The following is a 19,259-nucleotide window of genomic DNA, read 5'->3' on the forward strand; positions in this document are numbered from 1 at the left end:
CAAGCAATGGAACATGAGAGCTCTCTCTACCGAGAAAGAAAACAATCTGACCGCCGGGGCACAGGCCACCCAACAAGATCTTCGAGAAAAGTTCGAGGAATTAAAATGACAACAAGAGGCACAATTTAGTACCTTCTTCGGCCAGATTCAACAACTTCTGAAAGATACCACCGACAAACAAGATCATCCTTCCCAATCTCGTCGTAACCAAAAACAATCAACTCCAGGACGACAACCCATCTTAGGAATGGATGCTCTCTCGCAGGTAAGTGTGGTTGTTGATGTTATTCAAGGAACATTGTTAATGGTGAAAATGTGGACTGTATTGATTATGATAGTCAACCCTTGAGTTGCAGATGTTTAGTGCGTCGTATGACTGTGGTCCCACCAAATTCAGAAGCTATTATGTATGGCCATTTAAGGCGTCGTAAACAATCTTATTGACATCTAACCTACGTGTCCTGGAACCAAGTAACAATCCTCATCTACTTGGAAAGGGACTCTGTATAGCACGCACTCTAGTTGACACTGAAATGTCAAATACTGTTCTTATACGAGTACTTAACCTCACTGATGAACATCAGACTATAACAGCAAACACAACTATTGCTATAGGAAAACCGGTACAAAGTGTTCAGGTTTTTGATTCGTCAGGCAATTGTAATGACAATAACATAAGCACAGACTGTGATGCCCGAGGTGATCTTCCAGAGCCAATACGGGACATGTTGTCGAGGAGTGCAACCTACCTTAGTGACGAAGAAGAAAGGCAGGTGACCCAGTTATTGATCAAGTATAAACATGTTTTCTCTCTGTCGGATGGAGACGTCGACAGGACGAGCCTACTTCAACACCGAATTAACACAGGAAACGCAGCTCCAATTCCTCAGACCCCACGACGCACGCCACCATGGAAACAAGCAGAAGTAGAGAGACAGGTTACTAGAGAGACACCTTACTAGAGAGCGGGATGATAGAGGAATCGTCTAGCCCCTGGGAATCTGATGTTGTATTTGTAACTAAGAAAGATGGTAGCCAACGCTTGTGCGTTGATTACCGAAAACTGAATGAGTTGGCTGTAAAAGACGCATTTCCTCTTCCTAATATTTCAGATTCGCTGGATTGCTTGTCAGGGGCCGAATGGTTCTCTACACGCGATATGGCGTCTGGCTTCTGGAAAGTGACCATGGCTCCCGAGACCAAAGAAGAATCTGCATTTAGAACTACTAGTGCGCTTTACCAGTGGAATGTTATGCCCTTTGGCTTAAGCACAGCCCCAGGAACATTCGAAAGGCTGATGACATTGCTCTTAAAATGGCTACAGTTCAAGATTTGCCTGTGTTACTTGGATGACATCATTGTGTTTTCAAATTCATTTACGGAACATTTGACAAGACTAGAGGAAGTTTTTAAAGAGTTGAGTCCGCTGACTTGAAGCTTAAACCCAAGAAGCGTGAACTATTCAAAAAGGAAACCTCATACCTGGGACATAGTGTTAGTGAGGATCAAGACTGACCCGAAGAAGATAGAGCGTATGTCTACCTGGCCTACTCCAGGATCACCCACATAAGTAAAGAGTTTCTTGGGCCTTGCACCTTATTATAGACGCATCGTTCCAGGTTTCGCGTCAATTGCTAAACCACTATACAAACTAACTGAGTATGACTTACTAAAATTTTAATGGACTGTGGAGTGCCAAGTAGCTTTTGAAAGGTTGAAGGAACTTTTAACATCATCACCAATTCTCGCCTACCCGCAAGGCGATGCACCATTCATTTTGGACACTGACGCTTCAACCCACGGTATTGGTACGATACTTTCACAGATCCAGGACGAAGTAGAAAGGCACATAGTCTGCTGTAGGTGGAAACTTTCCAAGTCTGAAAGAAAGTATTGTACAACTTGTAGAGAACTGTTAGCTATCGTGGAATTTGCGAAGCAACAAATACACTATCTACAAAACAGGAAGTTCACAATCCGGACAGACCATGCCCCACTACGATCAATCTTGAAGGAGCCTGAAGGACAGCTTGCAAGGTGGGTTGCTTTTTTAAGTACCCTTGATTTTGACATAGTGTATCGACAAGGGGAAAGACACGTGAATGCTGATTCTATGTCGCGCAGACCATGCACTGAACGATGTAAGTGGTGTAAAAGCTTTCCTGACAACAATCCTTCTACTTGTGGGATTGGTCTACAGACGGAGGAAGCATGTGAGGAATTACGTATGATCCTCGCAGTAGAGAGCGCTATTTATGCAATAGCGAAAATCAGACCTGAAAAAAAAAATCAGGCCTGTACGGGATTCGAACCACTGACCTCTGCGATACTAGAACAGCGCTCTACCGATTGAGCTAACAAGCCAACTGCGAGCAGGCCGTTAAGTTGATTCGTAATAAACCCGTGATGATAAATCAGATACAATGAATATATGAAGTTGGTAACAAACGGTATATGATAACAAACGGAACGATTACGATCTATCAACACTCGCCTTTTGGCGACTTCTTGGCGACATTGCCAGCTGAAAAGTGTTTTCCATATTCTAGGAATGGCACACGGGCAATCCTCTTTCATGCCTAATCTACGTCGATACTCCTTTCGGCTGGAAGTTTTAGCGATGTAGGCGTACGAATGCCATCCATTAGCTTTCGCAACTATTTCGTTTGGCCTGTGTTGCGATATTTCAGTATTCATATTAAAGAATAATTGCTCAATCCTGCATACCACAATTCTAGGGTGCCATTTCCGGCCTCAAAACGACGATTAGATTCTCTTAGAACTGTTCAAATACAACAATCTCCGTCCATTTCTTGGTTTAAAGCCTGCGTAAAAGTTTAGGGGATAATAAGACGTCACAGACTAACGCGCAGCCATTTCGCAGTTTGAGTAATGGTGGACGTTGAATCGAGTAAAACAAGTCTGAAAAAAACAGACTTCCACTTCGAACTTTCATTCCAAGTTTCGTGGCAGTGGTAAGTAGCCGGTAAGGATTCTAAAAAGTGTAAAATTTGGCAAACGCTAAATTTGGTCTCAGTAGCACTTTAAGCTGGATTTTACTGTTTTCTTACAGATTTCAACGCAATCTACAACAGAAATGTTTAACTGTGGTGTTGAAGATCCTGATTTTGAGGATGATCTTTTGGCTAGGCTACGCCCAAACGTTCTCCCTTTGGAGGAAGGATACTCTCACTCTGCCAATTTTCACTTTACATCGGTATCCGACTCAGTTGTTTATCAATAATGCCACCTAGGTAAGAAAACTTTTCATGTCTTTTAATTTCACGGTTATCTCATTTCATTTCATTTGTATGGTTGGCCATTTGTTTCAAAATCATGACACGATATATGTGCGGTATTTTCCCAGGTATACTTGCAATCATTCCTGCTACACGATGTACGTGCGTTCTTTTGCCACATATACTTGCATTTTATTGCCAAGTATATGACCATTTTCTTACAAACACACGCGCACCAAAAAAGCCCATATTTATGCCTTACGAACAAACGTTTGTATATGGGGTTATAGCAGGCCATCATATAAAAGGCATCGAATTATACCGTTAGCAATAAACCTACTTCATGTACGATAGAGCCGGAAAGTAACTTCAGTTTGAATCAAGCATGGCCGCTATGGTCGTCTAAATTTCGATCAAGGTTTGGTTCTTACTCATTGCCTTCGCGGTGGTGGTGGTTGTTAGTTCCCCAACTACGGATTTGTTGGAATCCATGGACTGTCTGTTGAGAGACTGTGAACGTTACTTTCCAAACGCTGACCGAAACATGGCAGAAAACTTAATTTTACGACTCCAGGTTACGATCGATTCAGTTCTTGGATTTGTCTGATCGTATCCTAGAAGGCCACCCATTTCTCTATACTGCTGCTACGAAACGTGCATGCACTGTTGCAGCAAGATTGTTTGTTGAACAACTTAAATAAACTATTAGCCTTGAAAAACCGTCAATCCCCCATGGATCACAAACCTCCAACGGATGAGGCAATGCAGTCCATCAATGTGCCAAAGAGAATTGGGTCCTCTGACACTATAAACACGCCTTCCGCTGGTGTTAAACCATCTCAAAGACCGACCAACACGACCAATTCCAACCAAACTTGATCTAACACGCTGACGTTGGACAAAAACATTTCTGCTACGCAGGTGTCTCAAATTTGGAAAGCCTCTCCTTATCTCTCTAATTAATTAATATAACTCCGCATCTGAGATGGTGGTATAACGATTAGAGAATGACTCAAGACTCTGAACCCTACGCCAAAGAGTGGATCTAGAAACCAATAACATTCCCGTTTTTTGAGGCTAGGTAAATCGCATTGTATTCCGGAGATACTCCAACTGAGGTAAAGAAATTTCATACCGAGGTCGGCCGGCTCCTCCACTTCCAGGAGAAACTGTTGGGAACCCTTGGATAGGGTAAATAGACGTGCACGATGTAGCTACAATTGCTAGCAACTCCCAACGGCCTCATGGCTTTCAAGAACCCGAATTCTCTCAGTATTTCCTGCCTCACCTCGATCCAAGGAATCGAGCAATCCAAGAACTGAATCGATCGTAACCTGGAGTCGTAAAATTAAGTTTTCTGCCATGTTTCGGTCAGCATTTGGAAAGTAACGTTCACAGTCTCTCAACAGACATTCCAAGGATTCCAACAAATCCGTTGGCTGGGGAACTAACAACCACCACTACCGTAAAGGCAATGAGTAATGACCTTGATCGAAATTAAGACGACCGTGGCGGCTATGCTTGATTCAAACTGAAGTTACTTTCCGGCTCTATCGCACACGAAGTAGGTTTATTGCTAACGGTATAATTCGATGCCTTTTGTATGATGGCCTGCTATAACCCCATATACAAACGTTTGTTCGTAAGGCATATATATGGGTTTTTTTGTACGCATATATATGCGTGTTTGTAAGGAAATGGTCATATACTTGGGAATAAAACGCAAGTATACGTGGCAAAAAACGTACGTATATCGTGTAGCAGGAATGATTGCAAGTATACTTGGGAAAAAACCGCACATATATCGTGTCGTGCTTTTGAAACAAATGGCCAACCATACATTTGGAGCTCACGGAACGCTTTTAAAAATCACCAATATTTCAAAATCCAAATATCGCATTTTATAGCAAATTTTCAATTATCATTTTCCCCATATAAGAGTTAGATTGGGGCTTTTCATATCCTCACGGAAAAACTAGGCTGAACTTTGTGATAATGGCAACATCGTATTTACGTCATGACGTAATCTAATTAGGCATGCCGTGATTAAATTCGGAATTACAAGCACATTTTAGAGGTTCGCACCGTGTTCGATCAGGAATTCAATACAGTAAGCTAACCTTTCATAGCGAACGACGGCAGATTGGTTTTTATCCCCGCCCTCGTTTCAAGTCCTCCATTACCCATGGCGAAATTGTTTATAATAACAAATTCCGTAAGCTAGCGGAGGGCGTCTGTTTTTGCTTGCCGAGGACGGGAAGCAATCTGATACTATTGTAGATTTAACATACTCAAGCGTTTGTCACGCAAGGTCGAAATAACTTCAATCACAAAAACACATTTCATTGTTCCCTTCTTGCGGTTTTCCGGTCACAAGAATCAGTTTTAATAAACTCTTTCATTAGCTTACCTTGGAGGAGTGTTTCACTGAATAGCAGAGATACAATTGTAGGAGGTCTCACCCAACCCCGCTCAAAACCCCTATGGTAACTATTTTAACAAAATTATTAGACTCAGTCGTAAGTGAAAGAAGACACTGTGGCACGGTTTTGCTCGGTGATTATCAAACAGATGACAACGTTTGACGGAGGGATACTGAAGGTATTATGCTAGAAGAAAAAAGTGATGCGTTGATCAATTCGAAGCTTCAACATCGCCTCCCCTCAGTAATTTTAACTTCTAAAGATTGGTTCCAGCCTTCCTGTGCCAAAATCATGTTCAAATGCCCTACCTAGGTGTCAGATTTTAGTGGGTCTCACTGGGGTTAACTGTTAGCCGAAAAACGGCAAAAATTAGCCGCTAGGCGTAAAAACTGACAAATTGTAACCTTGAATCGTAAAAATAATGTAACCATAAAGGAAGTTAGCATTAGCCACTGACATCGATTCAACACCTTTTGAACGTCAGAATCTAAGAAGAGGAATGTCAATTAGTACGCTAAGAAAAACTAATTCGATTGAGTTAACGACCACACGTATAAAAACAGAAAACAACAACAAACATGTGATCATCTATTTCTCTACACTGAATTTCTAGTAGAAAAACGCAAGCACAAGGTAATAAGTTGCAAGGACAGGTATTTTTAAACAAAAAAGCTCAGTAAGAAAAAAAAACTATCGATGAAAATACATCAAGTTATAACAATGTATTATATGGCAGGGCAACCGTGAGGTAAATCTTAGCCTTCTTAATTGGTCTGGATTTTGTCAGATGGACCATTTCCTCGGAAGCGGTTCATGAGCTGTATATTTTTGCTCCCAAAATCCGAAAAATTAAAAGTAGAGAAGTTTTCCCGAACGCCATGATAGAATACTTAATAACATCGCTTGCTTGAGCTGTTTTGGGAAATATTGGTCCTCAGTCGTTTTTGTACGGACCTCGCTGCGCTCGCTCCGTACTACCACGATTTCGGGCCAATAATCCTTAGTACGGCACTCGCGCTTGGTTAGTAAGAAATCATTCTTTGCGGCAACTGCTTATTTGTCTTCCTTTGCACAGCCTCTGTAATTGAGAAGGCTGCCACATTAACTCTCTGTAACTGAAGCAGACCACAAATTTAAAGAAGATCCTGAACAACGTGGCGTGCCATTTTGGTAGTTTGTCTTGACCGGCGCTTTGCAACATTTGGAAAACTTCCTCGAAATTATAATTTTTAACGCCGAAAACCTGAAAAAAAAGGGTTACCGAGAAAATTGTTCTCAAAAATGCCTTAAGGACCCTGCGATAAGGCTTGGGCGTTTTTCCTTTAGCATAGCTGGATAACTCTTCTAGAAGGCATGACATCTTTGCGACCCTCTCCTTCATCCAACGCCTAAGGAACAGTTATGCCCGGAACAGGTGATCTAGTCCGATTGCTGGAAGGTGTGTTAAAGCATTGGCGCTCAACCTAAAATTAAATCTATTTCGGCCTTAGCATCGGTACTTAGTCCATGGGCAAGGGCCCAAAAAATGGCCCTTAAGTACCACTCAGGGGGGACAAATGCTATCATACATTTTGAAAACTACAATTGCAATCAAGTTTAATTTTATGTATGATGGCAGTGTCCAATGAGTAGCTGAACAGGTGTTATCGCGTGATCATATGACGTCACTGCTCTCTATAAACTTGACAGAAACAAACGTTAACTGCCTGACACTATTCTTTTGAAGCGCGTTAACCGTTCTTTAAGGGTGTTTTCTCATCTGGAGCATGTTTCTTTCAGATGAGTTTTTAAACTTACGTTTCAACGATGTTTTTCCAGGGCAACGCTAAACTTTACTCAGGTATAAGCGTAAAATTCTGAAATGTTTTTGTTTCATGTCTTTTCTCGAAAAAGTCTCACCAAGTGGAAGAAAATAATAACAGATTCACAGCCAATAGTTAAGAGGCTGTCCGTGTAAGAACCGACCACTCGTTTTTCGGCCGATCACAGAATTCCCTCAAATTTTTACTGTGAGATATTTGATCTATTCTATCTGCAAAGATTGTATTTATTTGGTTCGTAATGCTATTTTATCAAATTCTCGGCAACGAGATGCGAGAACGGTGAAAAACAAAGAAAATTGTTTATTTCAGCGTTAATTTTCAGCGTTTCGCTGGAGGCTCTAAGAACTTACGCATTTGTCCAATTGGCATAAATCGGATATGTGGTATTATTTTACATTTCTTCTGTCGATTAATAAGAAAATATGTAGATTTTGACCAAACAGTTAAGAATTACGCTATTTTAAAAATACCACACGAACAGCACAAAATTTGAGCGAGTGTGCTGTTGTTCCAAGACACTTTTCTCAAAAGTATAACGGGACCTGAGTCCTCACCACTATCTGTGTTTAGTATTGGGGCTGGTGTATCGAAACAAAGAAAAAAAATTTTGGCAACTAGTCTTTTCGAGCTACAGGAGCTCGATGAACTTTACTAAATTTCAGCGATCAAAGACCTGATGACTTAATTTATGCACTTGTGGTTACTCCATTTGTCTCTCAAAATCAATATTTGAGGCAGTGCCTATTTTCTAAACTAGCACGGTTGTTTTGTTAAGGTAAGGATGTCCATAAATTCATCGAAACTTGCCCCAATTTGAGCAATTACGAGGGTACGTTACGTTTAACTGTCCCATGCTAGCTAAAACATGTTGACAAAATTCCATTGCGTTAGTCTTGACCGCTGTCTTATGCTGAAAAAAAAAACTAAAATTGTTGTCACCGACTTAGAAACGCTCATTTAAAATATGTCAAAATAAAGAGAACTTTGTGTCTTACCAAGGCTTGAGAACATCTCCACGAGAATGGTTTGATTCAGTCATGCGTCATGCTCTTTACTTTGAAAATGTCACAGATCCCTATTTAATTACATCGCACAGAAGTGGTTTGAGTTAAGATTAATACTTTTCCTATTTTCACTGTAATTTATACCAGCATTTATCTCGTTATGAACCAAAAAGTAATTTTTTTGAAGACATAATTATGATGACGACGGTTTCAGGCAGCAAGCACGTTGAAATGCCCATGTTTTTACGTGATACCGTAAAATAGTAAAAGTGAGGTAGTAAAGTAAACTACAAAATCATTGGCCACTAAAAGACTAATGAATTTAGTTTTCCCTATTAGTTTCGATAATTATTAAAATTTACATGGTCTTTTCATCCTTGGTTATGATAGATTATAAGTAAATAAATTTGTAGATTTATTTGCATCAGGTCACTCATGTAAGACTGATTTGAAAATATTAATTGATTGTGTCGGCGGAAGAATTGCGGACACGCTTCTATGTTTTCGCCAATTTCCTCTAATTTTCATATTTCCTTTGTTTTATCAACTGGTCTCTCTGCTGCCAAATAAGTAAAGCTCTATTCCTCGATATGTTTTGAAAAAAGTACTTACCAAAACGGGTCAAACGATGTACTGCATTCTTATTAAAAGGTTTAGACCTTTTCCTATCAGTCACAATCACATCCCCCCTAGAAATGTGGAAAGTCTAGTTACGAGATCTTTTTCCTATCTCGGCAACCATACGGAATCTCCAAAAAATTTAGGCATCTCCTTAAGCATGACTACGCTGAGAGTTTCAAGTTTCTTATCGCGTGAGAGGTCACACAAGCAGTATGAGTCATAGCAAATAGGTTTCTTTAGACCAAGCTGACCGGCAACGTTTTCCAGCCTTTCATGTCTTTCTTGCTCCCGTTCCTCTGCATATATTTCCTCCACCTCAGTCTCTCTGCTTCCCTGTCTTCTTCTTGCAGCCGCCAGTCTCGAGAAAAACCCCTGCACTTGAGTCTTTGTTAGCCAGTCCTTTGTTTCAATGCAGGAACTTTCTTGCGGGAGCTATCTGGGTTTCTTGCCGTTCTCATATCTGCAGCTACTTTTTCGGGAACTGCCTTCATACAGGTTCTCCCTCCAAGGTCAAATGTTGTTGTGAGATACTGTTTAACTTAAGAAGTGAAACGCACAGCTTCCTGGCTTCGTGGCGTATATAGTGCCCAATTAAGCTGCACTGATATCATTGCTGGGACTCCCAGCTTCTTGCTGGTGCTCTCGCTCGTCACCGAATTCTATTGATGCGCTGTGGATTTCCTCGTCGTTAACATGGAGGAATTTCTCCACCCAGTCTCTTCTGAGTCTGTCGCACATTGTATTATAATAAAGTTCAGATACAACGCGTGCTGTCATTGGTTGAAAGGGCGTGCTCCATCAGAGTATAGAACATGGAGTTGAAACTGTCACGCCATCTGCCAATTTGTAACATGGCCGGTTTTTATTCGACCCAGAAGTCCTCTACGACCAAGAAGACGAAAGAGAAAACGAGCTATTAGCGTCGATCGATTTAGAGGATACTGTCAATGCAAATGCGACCTACCCTTTAACTGAAAGTGAGGTTTCCAACAAAGTTAATTACGAAAACAATGAGCATGGCGGCAATTCAAACAGGAAAAGATTTGAAAACATATCAAGTGCCGCAATAGACGAGATAATTGTAAGAGCAGAAACAAAGAAAACCAAACAATCCACCAAATGGGTTATCTGAGTTTTTGAAGGTGAGTTTTTTCGTTGCAAAAATATAATAAATACCATCTGAAAACCTCGAATAGAGTGGACGCACATTTGCTAAACCTTGCCAAAAAAAAAAAAAAAAAAAAAATCAAGGAAAGTGGATGATTTTAAAACTGGCTTGCACACACACGTTTCTAACCAACAACTATAACATTGTCTAGAAAATGAACACCAAAATACAAATAAAACTCTTCTTTTTTTTTTCGTTGCCGTTTTTTAATAGCTTGGTGTAGTGAAAGAAAAGTTGCCAAGAACCTCCACGAATTGAAGAACAAAGAGCTTGACCTATCCAGAAGTTAAATCCTGCCTGCGAAGCACTTTTTCAGTACCCAAAGCGAGCCGTGAAATCTTATGTTGTTTGGTACGACAACAAACCTCCTGGGGTCAACAAAATTGAAGGAATGATGAAAGAGATTTCTAAACTAGCGTCTCTTTCGAGAATCTACACTAACCATAGTGTCAGAGCCACTGCAATCACGCTGTGGTCCAACGCGCAAGTCCCATCGCGGCACATAATGGCTATCTCTCGTCATCGCAGTGAAGCTAGCCTGAAGAATTACAACACTCGTCCATCCAGTGAACAGCTAAGGGCTTGTTCAGATATCCTCCTGGTGCATTGAATGGAAGACCATCGCAGCCAAGTTCCTCTGATGCACCAACCAGTTCAGAAAATCCTCACGCTGCTGTAAATTGGACCGTTGTTTATTCACAGAACGACACAGCGCAGCAGTTTGTCAAGTTCCAACCATAAGCTTTAAGCAGTTGTTTTGAAATTGTCACGTTGATAGCGTCCAGGTTTTCATGGGCCAAAATTCGGCCGGATTTCATTAATCATGTTACTACAGATACTGGTTTTTGTACGCAAAAAATGCACTTTTTTGCATTCGAATTATTAAGCAAGATTTGCGATTCTTCGTGATAGCTTTTGATGGTTTGACATTTTGACAGCTTTGGTCTTGTTCATCCAATCAACTTAGGTAGCCCATTCTAACAAGGATTCTGATTGGCTTATTGTAAGCGTGCTCTGTCAGAGAACAGAGAACAGAGCACAGTCAAGGCTTCTCTATTTGTTAATTAGAATTTCGGAGAATTTGGCAGAGCTCGCCTACATCAAGGATACTTTCTAATCCGCAGAATATCTTCAACACCATATCACACCCTGGGTCAGAACAGGCAGAAAGACCATTCGCTCGTTCACCATCACTATTTTTAGTCGTCTTATGGAGCCGTGCCCCCTTGAGGGGAAGTAATTTTTTATTTAAAACAAGGCCTGTAGGACCTTGAGGTCTGACGACTAAATCTTGGTAAGGAATCAACCTTTCCTGCCCGATGCCATAAGCTCTCCATATTCGCAATCCTTCCCTCTCAAACTTGAAGTTGTTATATTTACTAAAATCGTCTATCTTTTTTACTTCAAGTGTTTTTTCGGTTTCATTTATTGAGCAAACGCAGGCTGTTGTACCTCCAACAGGACGTTTTGAGTCTCAGTGCTGCACGCATATCTTTGGTAGAAACTACATCATGTCCCTCGTTAGAGTATCGTCGGATTGATGACTTCTTTGGGCAAAGAATCCGATCACAGACATCTTTTCCATACTGGGGTTCGGAAAAGTCATACCGCATGATTGCAATACCAATTCGTTTCCCTGCATCCCTAACGGCCGACAAGATGAAGTCGTTGTGGTAACATCCTGCTTCACCACTCCTTAGGTAAATTTTACTGAAATAGGATGTAAATGCGCGCTGATATTCAAAGCGACAAAATCTATACATCCTTGGCTACTTCCACATTTTCTACCTGTAACGCTTGAAAACGAACCCAATTCCGCCATTCTTGAAGGAAAACAGTGCGAATCCTCTCGATAAAAAGCTTATCCCTGTCGCAAAGTAAATATTTTGCACGTCTTACGCAAAAAATTTGCAAATTCAATTATTTCAAATTACTGAGCCCAATTGAAACACTAAGGGAAAAAGCCACACACACACACACACACACACACACACACACACACACACAAACAAAACAAAACAAAAAGGAAATAATAAAAAAAGAAAAAACTTGGAGGTGACATTCAAAATCAAAAGACGGCAATAAAAATGAATAATACTTGTACTGTACTTAACTGTATCACCTAAAAACAAGGACATTGCGACGAGCTTTCTGCCTGAAATCGGCATTGCTGATATGTTTTCTATAAAACTATATTTTCTGTTACATGATAAGGTAAATGTTAGTGTAAATTGAAATAAAAGGAAGAAGTATCACTTCTAACACGAACAATTTCTTTCGACAACTTTAAAATAACTGCGTTCGATGTAGTCAAGATGACATCAATTCTCAATGTAAACAAAGCGTGACACAGGACTGCATTAATTGTGTAGATGTTCTTGTGTAGATGTTCTCAAGCTCTGGTAAGACACGAAGTTCTCTTCATTATGACATATTTCGAATGAGCGTTTCTTAGTCCGTAAGTTACAGCTGTTTTAGTTTTTTACAGCATAAGACAGCGGTCAAGACTAAGGCCCCGTTTACAAGCAAGGAGGATAACCCTTGCGCTAGGGTTACCCTAGCAGGTGGGTCAAAGATAACCCGGGTTTACAAGCAAAATTTCACAGGTAGGGTTACCCTACCACCCGGGACAACTTATCTATGCTTGGTAACCGCACGCATTATTATCAATGTTCAAAGGGTCTGGAAACAAGTAAAAAGTTGTCCCGGGTAGGCGAGTTATCCCCACCAGAGCGTTTACAAGGCAGCTAGGGTAACCCTAGCTGCCTTGTAAACACGTCGATGAAAAAAAGAAGAAATGTGGGAGCGTTAGGGTAACCCTCCTGCCAGGGTAACCCTAGCACTAGGGTTACCCTACCTGCTTGTAAACAGGGCCTAAGGCCTAGTTTACACATCGCACTACAGTGGAATTTAACTCAGACGAATTTAATTCCATTAAATTCGTCGTTCCGTCGACGAAAACCGTGGCGTGGTTTTATGCGTCGAAATCAGTATGATCGAGTTTAATTCTCTTCCCAAATGCAGTGCCTCGGGTCGCTGCGGGCTCGCCAAAATAAATTGAAATACATTAAGAAAATGTATGCATTTCATTCGACGCGGCGCTAGTGCGACGTTAAGACTGAAGACGCTTTACCGATATTTTATCCGTCTTACCAAGACGGATAAAACATCAAGGACGAATTTAATTCGTTTTAGACGTTGCGCTATCGTCGAATTCAATTGCTTGTGGGACCTTGAATTAAATTCGTCTGAATTGAATTCGGCTGTAGCGCGACGTATAAACTAGGCCTAACTCAGTGGAATTTTGTCAACATGTTTTAACCCGCATGGGGCAGTTAAACGTAATGTCACACAGAGGATATTAATTTGTACCTTCGTAATTGCTAAATCTGGGGCAAGTTTGGATGAATTTATGGACATCCTCACCTTAACAAAACAACGTGCTAGTTTTGAAAATAGGCACTGCCTAAAATATTGATTTTGAGAGACAAATGGAGTAACCACAAATGCATAAATTGTCATCTGCTCTTTGATCGCTGAAAATTAGTAAAGTTCATCGAGCTCCTGTAGCTCGAAAATACTAGCTGCCAAAAATGTTTTTCTTGTTTTCAGTACACCAGCCCTAATACTAAACACAGATAGTGGTGAGGACTCCATACATTTGAGAAAAGCGTCTTGGCTCAAATTTCGCTCAAATTTCGCTCAAATTTCGCTCAAATTTCGCTCAAATTTGGAAACTGCTGTTTTTTGTTTGTGCTATTTTCAAATAGCGCAATTCTTAGTTGTTTGGTCGAAATTTACATACTTAGCTATTAATCGACAGAGGAAATGTACAATAATACCACATATCCGATTTATGCTATTTGAACAAATGTGTAAGTTTTTAGAACCTCCAGCGAAACGCGGAAAATTAACGCTGAAATAAACAATTTTCTTTGTTTTTGACCGTCCTCGCATCTCGTTGCCAAAAATTTGATAAAACAGTATTATGATCAATATAAATACAATTTTTGCCGATAGAATAGATCAAATATCTCACAGTAAAAATTTGAGGGAATTCTGTGATCGGCCGAAATTCGAGTGGTGGGTTCTTACACGGACAGCCTCTTAAGCTAGATACTATCGCTAAAAAGACAAGATATCTTAATTAATATCCGCACGCCATCGTGCATCTGCCGTGTTGCTTTCGCCATCTTGGATATTTAGGAATGACCACTCTAACATAAAATGAGGCGAAATTGTTTAGAAAACATAAAGCATCGTACATTTCAAGTAGTAATACTCATTATTCAACCTTCAAACACTCTCTTAAAGTTCAAAAAGTATACAGTTATGATGAAATATTTAAAAAATTAGAGTATTTAAAGGTCATTGATTAGCCTGAATAAAAGGATCCGATTCACATGAAGGAGCAATGATCTCGTAATTGTCTCAACTATATTTTAATGGCTATATCCTCATGCCTCGGAAAATTCGTCATCGGGCGTTTCTTCCTCCTCCTCCTCCGCGGCACGATTGCCAGTCACGAGAGTGTTCAAAGAAAAGCATCAAGTTTTGTTGGAGTATTGATTACACCCTCACATAGTCTGGCAGGTATTGGTGGCCATGAGAATTCTCAATCAGTACTATTTGAAAGATCTGCATCACGGGTGTGCAGGCCGGCTCGGTAAATGACCTTGATCTCGGATGTAGCGGTCTTATTGTCTAATTGCTAAGATCATGATAACCTAGGCAGAACTTGGTCGAATTTTAATCAACCGCAAAGTCGAAGTGAAGTTATGTGGTTTCAATACAAACTGAAAGTCGATTTGATACAAGTCGATCCATGACAAACTGAATTCGACTCGATACATCTACAAAATGGATGCGATATATCGATAGGGTCGATTTGAGACGACTTCAGTAGGTCGATCCCAGTCCATTTTTGGTCGATCTTACACATATGCTTACGTTAGAACAATTCGATTGTCGCTATTTCGAAGAAAACAAAACTAGAAATAGACGTTAGTGAAATTACTTATGAAGTTAGCGAAAGAACCTTTGATAAGTCAGTCAACTGACCTGAAACGTTAGGGAAATCACCTAAAACTTTAGAAAATCGACTCCCAGGCGACACAACTATTGAAATAGTCAAATATTTTTGGGTAGGATAAAAAACCTGGTTATTATCCAGGAGACCTTCAAATTGCATTATGTCACCGAAATCTGTTTCCAAATTTCCCCCGAAATTGTTTCTTTACTGATTCGATTCACAAAGTATCTGCCACTGATGACCGCATGTTTGTTCGTACGTAGTAAGTTGTCTTTTCTCATAGATCAACCATCTTAGCTAGCGTAGTATTTTCTGATATACTTGATGGAATAAACCCAAGCAGTTTGCCATAGCCTTGCGATTCGATATCATGTGAAATAATTGGTTTTATCCGGAGCAGATTCACCTTCCAAATACGAGCGCCTTTTTACTTTGTCTGGTCGGTTATAATCTCGATATTAGTGGCACTGAGAGTATCTATGAACTGAAGACCGAACACCAACCGGAGACCGATGACCCAACACTCACAACGGAAATATCGCGCGCTACACTTTGTGAGATGTTGAAATACACGTTATTGATTAGGGTCCTTGTCTGCAGAAAAAGCTGGGATTAAACTACCAAACAAGGACATTAGCGTAAACGCTTTTCCAGGCCACGAAATACATGATGTCCCTTGCTACGCTTTGAGTGACGTTGAAATGCATGGGAACTTATCGATTGGGTCTTCGTGTTGTAGAAAAAGTTGGGTTAAACTACAGAGCTGAACGCTTTGCCATATCAGATATGATGAATATATGATTTATCATCACAGGTTTTTTACGAATCAACTTAACGGCCTGCTCCCAGTTGGCTTGTTAGCTCAATTGGTAGAGCGCTGCACTAGTATCGTAGAGGTCAGTGGTTCGAATCCCGTACATGCCTGATTTTTTTCAGGTCTGATTTTCGCTATTGCATAAATAGCGCTCTCTACTGCGAGGATCGTGCATCATAGGTAGGTACATTGGCTATCATACGTTTAACCTCAGGTCTAGTTCACCCAGTCTATTTCATTCTGTTGCCAGCTCCATACTTAATATTCTTCTCCTATTTCAATCATTTTGTACTTTGCCTCTGTTCCGCCTTTACGGTGACTCTTGATCCTTTCCTTAATCTTTTTTCTATAGCTATTTGTTGTCTTGTATTCTGCTAATTGGTTCTTCTAGGCAATGTCACTATTACATTCAACTCTGCATGAGATCCCCGCTGCGAAGTTAACAAGTTTCACAGCAATGACTAACTGATAAGAAAAATTATCATGCAGGCAAGTTCATGCAAGCAAATTATCAAGTAAGCAAAACGGTATTCATGGATATTCGTGGCCGTAAAATTACAAGAGTGGAACAAGATTCAAATAATTTGAGTGAGTCACATCTACACTAGAATCAGATTGCTTCCCGTCTTCAACGGCTTCGGCAAAGAACATTTGACCTATCGGCACAATTAAGTTGTCCTCTTTCAACTCCACAATGCAGCTCAATTTTAACCCAGAACTTTTTAAAACTTATAGGTGTTCGAATACGCAAAGAAAAACAGACGCCCTCCGCTAGCTTACGGAATGCAAGTAAGTAAGTAGGTAAACTTTATTCAAGTGTCGTGTATCTTTAGCATGGTGTTGTTAATTGGGGACACCGAAACATAAATAACAAAATAAAACTACTATATGCATACTATAAGTGGTAGAAATAAAGAGTCATGTGTATATGCACAATGTTAAAAGTTGCAGGAATATAGTTTAGGAATGTCTAGTGAATGAATAATGATAGTTAATGAGTGATTATAGTTTAAGAATCACATAAAAAACAGCCAGTTGGACTTTTCTCAAGCAAAACAATTTTCTAGGTCCATTTTCTTAACTTGTATTTTAAAACTGTTGGAGCCACATTGTGTCCGTACATTTCCCGGTAATTTGCACCATAAATAAGGCCTTAGATGTCCGATAGAATGCTTTCCATTGGTTACTGTATTATATCTCGGTATAACAAAGTCTGCTGTACGTGAATTGTAGTTAGTTTCCATTGTTTGGAATAATTCAACGATGTACTTTGTACGTGAACACCATCAGGTCTTGCGGTCTTCTATTACGTGATGTAGGTAATCCTGCTTTCTTTAACAGATGTTCGTATGTTGATGCACTGTCCATGAAAACCGCTCTCAGTCCTTTTTCCTGTTTCCTATCCAAACAAGTGAGTAATAGTTTGGCTTCGGGATAATTACTGCTTTAAACGATGTAACTTTGTCTTTTCGGGAACTAGGCTCTTCATCCTCAAGAGGACACCAATTTTGCAGTTTGCTTTCTTACAGACTTGTTGAATGTGTGCATCAAAACTAAGTTTATTATCTATAAGAAATCCTAATAGTGATAATGAACTTGTGCATTTAATTTCTTCATTGTCAATGACAAATCTGCGCCTCTTGCAATTCTTTGCTTTTGACGAACAAGAACAACAACAACTTTATTTGTACCCAACATAATACTGATAAAAAAATGATAAATTGACAAGAATATAAAGGTGTACTAGCTGCCCCAAATAACCATAGGGGCTAGAAAAAAAGGGCAGCTATACTTAGGTGATTTATGTAATGTAATTATTTGGGTCAGATATAACTTACACAACACACACATACTCACGCACACACACACACACACACACACACACACACACTCATTCATCCTACAAAACAAGGTCAAGGAAGCAAGGAATATCACAGTAAAAAACAAGCGGAAGGCTAGAAAAATTACTAATATTTATCAAGAATTAGAAACGTTTCAGAGGAAGAAGCTATATGTCTTCACTTATATCATTCCAGACTTTAGCACCCTGAAATCTTATGTTGAAGATTCCATAATTTGTACTGGCATTTGGAATAGTATAAGTCATTTTGCTAGATAATCTGGTATTGTAATTATGTAACATCCTAACAGAATTGAAATAAGGGTAAAATACAGGAGGTAAGAGTTTCTTGTGAAACTTATACATAAATACTGCCAGTCCAAAGGTAATAATGTCAAACAGCTTCACAACATTTAGATCTTTAAATATAGGACTTAAATGTTCGTTATAACTAGAGAAAGTAATTATTCTTAAGGCTCTCTTCTTTAATATAAATAAAGGTTCAAGGCTGCAAATAACGAACGAGCAGTCGCCGATCACGTTGTCCTGTCAAACATGCTTTTGCTCGGACACTACCCTCTTTTGGCCGGACGAATTTTAACAGTCGGAATTCTTGCGATAGTGAACCAAGATTGCACAGTAATCCTTTTACAACTAAAAAACAACTGAATCCAAGTCGGTCTGGCAAGAAAAAATTACAAATTAATAATTTTACTACTCTTTACTGCAGAAGCACCCTCGCATTGAGTATGTGGAACGGTCACGCAAGAGTAGACAACCGCAATTGTCCGTTCTACTTTACATCTGGCAAAATCACTTATAATTAAATATTACACTTTGGAAATCACCACATCAGTTCTACAACTGAACTTTAAATAAAATATGCAGAACTTGTGAGAGCTAAAGGGTTCAATCGATCTCTTAATTAAGCTAACTGAGATGTAAGCCTAAATATAAATAAGAACACTTAACTTTAACTCGTATCGTCTCTGGGTTTAAATTCGGCACCACTGTATTTAATTGTATAAAATGCATGGCGTCAAGTGCAATTGTTATGCTTGCTGGCTTTCTTCCATTTAGAATCCTTCATAGACAACCTTATTCTTCCACTTTTTGTGTTATACGCTCCATTTTTAAGTTAATCACCAGAAAGCTTAGTAGCCAAGCGCGTTTTATTGGGTGTGCCGGAAGTGACATATGGTTTATTCTTTTCAACTTTTTTTTTTCCAACACTATGCTTTCTTTAATTCCAAGTAGAAAGCTATCCCCTAAAAGACAATCACAGAAAATAATTG

General features: G+C 39.7%; 1 pseudogene; it reads right to left on the minus strand.

The window, feature by feature from the left end:
• Positions 1–3,712: 3,712 nt before the first annotated feature.
• LOC148732648 (uncharacterized) lies at positions 3,713–5,426 on the minus strand (annotated as a pseudogene).
• Positions 5,427–19,259: the final 13,833 nt, after the last annotated feature.

The sequence above is a fragment of the Stylophora pistillata genome, chromosome 4 (genome assembly GCF_964205215.1).
Source record: "Stylophora pistillata chromosome 4, jaStyPist1.2, whole genome shotgun sequence".
In the NCBI taxonomy this organism is placed as follows: Eukaryota; Metazoa; Cnidaria; class Anthozoa; order Scleractinia; family Pocilloporidae; genus Stylophora; species Stylophora pistillata.